This window comes from Doryrhamphus excisus, unplaced genomic scaffold (assembly GCF_030265055.1).
Source record: "Doryrhamphus excisus isolate RoL2022-K1 unplaced genomic scaffold, RoL_Dexc_1.0 HiC_scaffold_27, whole genome shotgun sequence".
In the NCBI taxonomy this organism is placed as follows: Eukaryota; Metazoa; Chordata; class Actinopteri; order Syngnathiformes; family Syngnathidae; genus Doryrhamphus; species Doryrhamphus excisus.
In genome coordinates this window covers 138,831-148,373 of record NW_026652245.1, presented here as the reverse complement: position 1 = coordinate 148,373, position 9,543 = coordinate 138,831, and positions in this window count along the sequence as shown.

Genomic DNA, 9,543 nt, shown 5'->3' with positions numbered 1-9,543 from the left:
AAGTTTGCCCACCCCTGATCTAGTACATATAATAAAGCGACATCTTCCGGTTGGGGCTAAAGCGTGTGCAGCAGCATTTCTGAAAGGCAGCCCATGAGCAGAGGTACAGCATACCTAGCCTTCAGGTCACAAGCACGGAGTACTTACGTATCTGAGACGGCGTGGATGGATGGAGGAGAGGAAATGGCCACATGGTCATTGCAAGCAAATGTTCATTGGGGACAAGACAGCATGTGAAGACCAGACCAGGACCTAAAAAATGATGTTAAGATACAGTACACCGGACTGTGGTAACTGTAGTAAGAATGCAGAACACCTGACTGAATGCAAGACTGCGGTTGAGAAATGTAAATGTGATCAATCAGTGTCTGCTTTTGCCAGTTGTTGCCTTGCTGATGAGCTGTGTATAGCCTCTGGACTCAAACAACTCCAGTATAGACTTCTTACCTTTTGAAAGCAGGTCCTCGTTGAAGTCACCGCAAACAACAACGGGGTGGCTTTCCATCATTGCCAAGGTGTCCAAGAGGCTTGTCAAATTAGGTAGAAATGTGCCCAGACTCAAGTTCGGTGGTCGATAAACAGTAGCCACCACAGCCGTGATCGGCACCGTGACTTTAACAACCAAAAATTCAAGGTCTGGCACATTCTGAACAAACCGGAGGGGCTGGCCTTGGAGTTCCCTCCGACGGCTGCAACTCCGCCTCCCTCTTTCGCAGCCGTGTCTGGCCTGTTTAAACAGGAAACACGTCTGTTCCGTACAAAAACAGCGTAGCCCTCCAGCTGCAAGTGCCGCGAGATGGAACCAGACAAATGCGTTTCCGTCAAACAAAGCACATCAGCCAGTCTCAGCTCATGATGAGATTTGATGTCCTCTATGTGATACGCGAGGCCCTCTGTGTTATGGTGGACAATCTTCAAAGTCGGAGAAGGCCCTTGTGCAAAGTGCAACAGCGGTCTGACAGACAAGAAAGAAGCGTGCAACATGCTGTCCATTGCCAAAGCAATGGTGGGATCAGCATATATTTTCTTCTCATCCAAGTCCATGATCTTCAGTCCCTGGAGCGAGGTCGTGCAACTTAGAGCGACGTAGGCCATTCCAGGTTCAAACACGCGCTTCAGAGATACGACCGCAGAAGATAGCGTCATGCCTTGCACTTTGTGCGCCGTGCATCCAAAGGCCAGTTTTGCCGGGAATTTCCGCCTCACCAGTCCTTTGATGCTTAAACTTTCCTATGACTTTTCTATGTAGGCCAAATCATCCCCGGATCCCTGAAGTTTCTTCTGAAATTTCAGGCCTGCTCCAGGATTGTCCAAAGAAATGCCAAGAAAAGTAACAGCGGCCTGTGGTCCACGGACAATGTTCATGATGGTCCCGAAGGTGCCGTTCACGAGACCATCCTCAATGTCCAAGTTCCGGATGATCATGACTCGCGCTCCTACAGCGGCTTGCAGGTTGTCGGGCAGATCTCTTTTCCTCCCGGTTATCATGTTGGACACGATGACCAATTGTCCGGTCCGGGGGTCTTTTCTGTAGTTTTCTGCCGGAATGTCGACCACATTCAATTTGAAAGCTGCCACATTTGCACTGTTGTGTTTGTCAACCTCCTTGTTGGTTGCAATAATGTGGAGCGTACTGGTGTGACACTGCGATGTTTCAACGGTAGCCTGCTGCAGTAAAGCCCGGTCACTTTCATACAAGGGCTCCTCCTTCCGCTTTTCCCTTACCCTATTCAAAAGCTGGGCAAAGGTCAGGTCCTCCTTCTGCCGCATGATCTCTGTAAGTCGAACCAACTGAAAGTTGGTCCAGAGGTCAAGGACATTATCCTCATACACACAGAGGAGTTTGGCCCTTCCAGTAGGTGGCAGCTGGTAAAAGTCCCCAACTGCAAGCACAGATATCCCTCCAAAGGGCTTCCGGTTGCCCTTGATTTGCTGGAACCGTCAGTGGACATATGCAAAAAGATCCTTGACATTTCATCAATGATTAAAATATCCACGTTGGAAAGACTCACCTGCAAGGTGTCCAGCGAGTCCAGTCGAGTCCTTGATATGGAGGCCTCAAACTTCTTGGGAGCTTCAAGACAGAGTGAAGGGTTTTTCCAGAAATGTTGAATGCAGCTGTGCCGCTAAATGACGTCAGCAGAACCGTAGGCTGAGACAAATCCGCATCGGCACGAATGCCGGGAAGCTGCCGAAAAAATCTTGGTGGCCTCCTGGTAAATGCACTTGATGACATGCGACTTGCCACATCCAGCTCTCCCTGAGATGAAATAATGAAAGGGCTCAAGGTCGCGATCAGAAACACGCTGCAAACACCAGTCGCGTACGGCATAGATTGATGATGTTAAGACTGCGGTACATCCTCCTCACAAAGTCCGGACTCAACTAGGGTGATTCAAAGACCGTCAGTGTTGGGGCGCCGGAAAGGTCAGCCTGATAGGCAGGAACGTCATCCTGCTCATCCTGCTCGTCCGCTGCGTTTGGCATCATGGCCTTCAGCGGAGCAAGACATTCGGCCCTCTGCTTCCACCTCTGGCGCAAAAGAGTTCCACGCATTAACAGCTGGACCCTCCTGTTGGAGTCGCTCCAAAGCCTTGTCCAGTTTCTTCGCTTGGCCCTCAAACCGCTTCATTTTCTCATAAATGATGGCCTTTGCCGGACCTAGTCTTGACCGTCCGTCCAGGGAGAAAGACTCATACGTTGGGTGGGAGTCGCTGGTCAACTCGTGGTCCATCCTGTGGGGCAAGTAGAGTTTGAGAAGGGCCCTGTAATATTTTTCAGGAAACTTTGTGATGGAAAACCGTGTGTATCTTATGATGGCAGGTTTTCCCATGGTCCTCTTCTGAATGCAACCCATGTCGTTCAAAAGGGGAATGACATTTGGCCCTTCTCTCTCGTAACCGTAGACCACCCTGTAATCAGACGCAAACTCTGCCAGACACATATACTCAAACCCCTGCATAGGTGGTCTGTTGGCGTACTTTTCTGGCAAACTTGACATCCAGACTTCAGCTGAATCTGGGTGCATGGTTATAAGCCGACTCATGGGCAGACTCATTCGCAAACCGTCCTCGTCCGTTTGGAGGAACACCACATTGCGTGAGGACTTCTTCAGGGACAAACTGCAAGTTCGTGCCACTGCTTCCTGAGCACTTACCTCTCTGTGCTTTGAATACACCTACATGATCTTTGGCATCTCCTCCTTCTGGTTGACGTCAGACTTTTGCACGTCCTTGATGACAGATTTGAGGAACTCGTCATCTCGTGCTCCGGCTTGGAAATGTACGACATCATGTACATGATGCAGCTGATATCATCCAAAATATACTGGATGTCCATGTTGGCGTTCCACGCCCGCAGCAGATGGGGGTTGTAGGCATTAGTCCAACTTTCTTGCAGTGTACGCTTAAAGTGCACAGCCATCCCAGTACTGAGGTTCTCAACGTAGTGCTTATACTGACCCAGGGTCAGCTGGCACACGTTGAGCAGGTCCGTCAAATCCTCCGGAACCCGTGTGTCCATAAGCCTCTCTCTTACCTGTTTCAGCTTTTCCTTGGACTCCCTCAACTGCCTGGCCATCGCATGGAGCTCCCGGTGAGCTTTCTCCCAGTATGCTGGTGTTCCTCGGAGTGGCTGCATAAATCTGGTCGCTTCCCTGCTCTGTATGAGCCGCTCCAATGCCTCCTTGTCTTGGATCATCCGGTTCAGAATTTTCCTCCCATCCGCAGTATGAGGTTTTCCCTTCCGCGTCTGAATAGACATGCTGTTATTGGCCATGTATGTTTCAATGACAAATTGGGCAAAGAAAAGGTAGCCCTGATCTTCAGCAAAGTGTGGATCCACGGAAAACAATCTGGTGTTGAAGTAAGAACTTGGTGATACTTTAATGATCCTCTCCTCATCCATCGTGTTCTTTCCCGAACAGAACAGGAAAGGCCATGGCCTCCAGCTGCAGCACAGCAAAAAATCCAACAGGCTTGTTGGGCAGGAGCAATGCTGAATATCCCATCCCCAAATGAAAGACTTTCCAGTGAAATGTCAAGCGGCTGCATGCATGTATCGAACATGAGGCCCGGCCGAAGTTCCACCTGATCACATTCAACATGCTGTGCCTGCATAACTTGGGCGTTGCTGGCCTCTTGCTGCAAGGACGATGACGGCAGGGCGGATGGCTCCTCTTCCCCTTCAAGGACACTTTCAGCTGCTGCACTCTCATTGATGCACACATCCCTGTACTGTGGATGAGTGTGTATCAGCGTCCTGAGCCCTGCTATAACATTCGCCATATTTACCGTATAAAAATGCTGATGTCCTTTATACTGAATGTGTCTCTTTAGCTTTACCTGCAGCAGTTGAGCTTCACTACGTGGCCTAGGTAGTGAGTTCACTGCTGCTTCCATTTCAGACGGGACGCACACTACTGAGCCCTGAACAGCTTGTTGCCGTCCTTTGGGCAATGCTACAATTTTTGCAAAAGGTATAATTTTTGCTATCAGCTGTCTCTCGAGTACATTTAAATCAGACAGCTATTGGGGAATGAGTGCCAGATCCAACTTATTTGCAACTGCCAGAGGTGGCATTGCACATCTCCTGAGGTGGGAGTCACAGGTGTGACATATCCATTCCTGCTTTCTCTCTTGCGGGGCAGTGCATGGGGCAGAACAATTGTTGCAGACATGAACATATTTACCTGTCAAACTAGCGGCCACTATGTCACGACTGTCGCTATATTTTCCTCGATGGCATTTCTGTACCTGATTTAGGAAAAGAGCACGGTGTCATACAGTACAAACACATGTGGGCCCATGTGCGACTCTTTCGCGGAAAGACGATATTGCTGCTTTCATTACAGCGCTTGCTGGATCCTGCACATTGTTGGCTGAATGCCGAGTTATAGTCATGTATTTAGTCTTTATTTGAAGCGCGCATTGTAATTTGTGCCGAATATGCTGCCCGGTAAGACTGTTCTTTTCGCAACGCTGAACATGATGTAGCCTTACATTAGAATGTCCGTTTCTCATTTCATATTTCTTATTTTGAAAATAAGGATCATTTCTATGCTTCTGCATCCACGTTTTCATGAAAACCGCCCACCTTTGCTTAAAACCTGGATGGTTGCGATATTTATCTCTTAGATACACCCTATATCTTGCCTTGAAAGCTGGATCCCGGTGATACCGCTCCCTCTGATATAACATTCGTCTCACCTGAATATCTGGATCCAGGTGATACCCTTCCCTGAGGTCAGCTTCTGTCGTTCAACAAAAGCCAGATCAGATTGATACTTTTTCCCAACATATGCTGACATTAAAGTATTTTTGGTTGTCAGACTTCTGTGGTATTTTTCAGCTACGTGCATATTCTGTTTAGCTGTTTAATTAAAGCTAAAGCTTCTATTTAATGTAAAGCTGTTCAATTTTTGTTGACGGTAATTAGTGTCTGTTACATACTTGACCTTCATTTGTAGATGTTTTTTTTCACGGGGATCGGGTTCTTTTGAAGCTTCATACGGTCTACATTGTTGGCACTTGAGTGCCTCTTTCATAGCGGTCCGTCACCTCGTTTTACTCACTTTGGAAAAATCTGTTTGTACATGGACGCATGGTGGTACTATCAGCTCCTCGTGATCTGTCTCAACACATTCTCTTATTGCTGCATCTGTTACTTTGGTGGGCTCTGAAATACTTACGACATCCAACTGCACCTGTCTGTCACTTGCTATCTGTTCTAATCCAAAGGAAACCGGTACCAACTCGTAGTTTGCATCGGGTCTGCGATCTGAAAGGAGCTCATGCACATGGTCGACTATCATCATCATATCATCATAATCACAGTTCTGTTTGGGTCTGGCAAACCTACTGAAGATCGACAAATCAAAAAAACCATAGCATCCTGACCTATCACGAAAGACCGCAAAGCACTCTGGAGCCACAAGCAGAAAAGCATGAGTGACATCTTGTGAGAGGCACTCAAGTTGTCTGGCAAGTGGCAACAAATAAGGATCTATTAGGGAATTGCTGCGATCCCTCACCAAACCAAGTTTCGGCTCCAACTGTGTAACCGTGTATGCATTGTTGTCGGTGTGAACTATCTTTGGCATTTCCTCTTTGGTTAAATGATTGCTGATTAAACGTAGTTCTAGCCCACATACTGTCCACCCGTAGAGTGCGTCTCCATTTTCAAGAACTCTGTCAAGAATGTCTGCATCAAAATGAAACCCCTCAGCATGGTAGGCCAAGAACGTCAGTGCCATAAACGTGCACTGAATATTGCGAGTGCAATCGTCAAATCCATCTGGGTGTGAGTGGCCAGGACAGTACGAATGTGTCGACCAGCTTCTGTGCCACAATCCTGAAATTTATTTGTTGTGTTAACATACATTTGTGTAATCATGTTAGTTTTTACCATAGAAAAGCTTACATTAGCCTTGTTTTATCAATGCAACTTTACAGTAGATCTAGTAGGTGTATACATTTCCTGTGTTAAAATTAACGGGCTGGTTTCATCCAGGACAATGTGCAGTAGTGGCATTGAGGACTTTGCACAGATGTCTCTCTAAAGCACTGTCTCTGGACTGCAAGGCGGTGATGGTGTTGACGGCATCTAAAAATGTACACACACCACTTTACTACCAATGCACACACACGCTTTTACAACCAGAACAACATTTTGTTTTTCTCCTATGACATTTTGTTCATTCATTCGTTTTCTACCGCAGTGATTTTCAACCACTGTGCCGCGGCACACTAGTGTACCTTGAGAAACCGTCAGGTGTGCCGTGAGGAATTATCCAATATCACTTTTTATAGTTAACATTGATTAATCATCATTTGCAAATATTATGTCAATAGCCATGAATATATGGACCCAAATATTCCAATTGCATTTGGTGTATTTGCTCAAACAGAAAGAATTGAACAGGGATGGAATATTCCTTTAACCCATCCAATTCAGGTGTCTTGTACCCGCTCAAACGGAAATCTGTCAGGGTACGTTCTTCTTCGTGGTGTTTTTCTTCTTCTGTTGTTTATTGACGGTTGGCAAGCAGCTTTCATGTGCATTACCGCCATCTGTGAAACAGAATCTAAACCCTTCTATACTTTATTCACAATTCCAGTTTTATTAAAAAAGAATATATATCATTAGAAAACATGTCCCGAGTTTAATAATAAAATATTAGCAAGATTGAATGTGATCTTTTCCTGTTAAAATTTATCCCGGGTGCGTTCTTTCAGCGCATGCTCAGATATGACATAACACGCAGATCCAGACGTTCTTCAGTTTTAAAAATGGAGGCCAGCAATCGGCATTGGACTAAGCAAAGTTTGTTTTTGATTCAAACTAAATTTCAAGACTGGACAGATGAAAAACTGACAATACAGAGTTATTCCAACAAGTGAAAGAAAAACTCTGGGAAGCCGGTATCATGTGATGTTGATGTTTACGTTTTACTGCACATGACCCATTGACTATTCTGGTTGAATTTCATGGTGCATGTAGACAAGAGATTGGAATATTCCTTTCCATGGATACCATTGTTTCCCGAAAGGTCATTTGGAAAGAGAAAACTCGTCATGTAAAAATGTGGCTACTGTTGAGTGTCTGTGGTGTAAAGACTGGCAGAGCAATGTAATATTGGTCCGTGTGGCAACACCTACCTTGTTCCTCCCATATACTTTTTGATGCACGTGTGAGGTCATGGTGACATTTTGGAACATTTTTGGTTAGGGGTGTGCCACAAGATTTTTCCAATGTAAAAAAGGTTGAAAAACACTGTTCTACCGCTTATCCTCATGAGGATCGTGGAGGTGCTGGAGCCTATCCCAGCTGTCTTGGGGCGAGAGGCGGGGTACACCCTGGACTGGTGGCCAGCCAATCACAGGGCACATATAGACAAACAACCATTCACACTCACATTCATACCTATGGACAATTTAGAGTCGCCAATTGACCTAGCATGTTTTTGGTATGTGGGAGGAAAAAAAAAACCCACACGTGCATGGGAAGAACATGCAAACTCCACACAGAGACACACTGTGACATAGTTAAATATGCATATGCATAGTTGCATGTGCATAGTTACAAATTAGCTAAAATGCTAACATGCTAATAGTCATCATGCTAGCACCTAACAGAGAGCCTCAAGTTTAGAAAGTGCCAAGGTTGTCCTATAATCTCCCAACATCATGCCATGTGTTTAACGAACAACCTGAAGCTGGCACAGAAGAAGTGCTACTTTTTGCGCAGGTCTGTGAGGTTTCTTGGTCATGTGGTGGACAGTAGTGGTGTCTCAGTTGACCAGGAGAAAGTGAAAGTCATCTCAGCTTTCGAGAAGACAGACCTTATGGAAGACGATGGCTGCACCCCATCGCAGCAGAAGGTCAAGTCATTCCTTCCTTGGCATGGTGCTTTATACTATCAGCATTTCATTCCTGGCTGTTCGTCCATAGCAAAACCGCTCTACACTTTGACAGTGGGACAGAAGAGGAGTGCCAAGGGTTGCTTTGGGCGGAGACGAGCAGGCACTTTTAGAAAATTATCTCCTCAGGATTGGACTCCTGCTTGTGACAAGGCGTTCCAAGACCTCAAGAGTGCCCTCCTCAAAAGTGTGGTGCTGGCACACCCGGACTTTGACATCCTCTGTACCGATGCTTCCCTTGATGGTCTGGGTGCTGTCCTGTTCCAAGTACGCAAGCAAAACTCTCAGTAGCAGTCAAGCGAACTATCCTGCCCACAGACTGGAGTTTTTGGCTCTTAAATGGGCGGTTTGCGATAAATTTAGCCATTGGCTCAAAGGTCACAAATTCACTGTCTGGTCGGACAACAATCCCCTCACTCACATCTTGACTAAGCCAAAACTGGATGCCTGTGAACAACGTTGAGTCTCCAAACTGGCTCCGTATGCCTTTGAAATCAAGCACATTCCTAAAATATTGTATATATGTTCATGTTATAATGACACAAATGTCTGTTAAATTTAAGTGATACCTGATGTGTTTGTGGTGTCATGTTTATGTGGAACGCTGAGAATGTCACCGTGTACCCCTTACTGCTCCTAATTAGTGTAACACCTCCGGTGTATATAAGTTTTGGCCACTCCTTCCTACTTCCTTTTTATTCATGATCTCCATGTGAGAGGGGTGCGTTACTCAACCACATTGTGACTACAACGTGTTTATTCTCTTCCTTCAGCCGAGAATAAAGTGCAGCAACTGCAGCAACCCGGTGCTCTTTCATCACAACGCATGCGTCAAACACCACCGGTTACAAACTAAAACTTTGTAAGCAATCAGTCCCTGATTCTGCCATTAGCCTGGACGGCCTCGCAACATTCAGATCAGACAGGAGCCATGCGCTCACTGGTAAAACCCGCGGGGACGGTGTTTGCATCTACACTAATAACAGCTGGTGTACCAACACTACCCAGGTCTCCAGTCACTGCTGTGTGGACATTGAGTTTATGATTGTGAGATGCAGACCTTTCTACCTACCTCGAGAATTCACCATCGTCACCATTGTTGCTATCTACATTCCACCTGATGC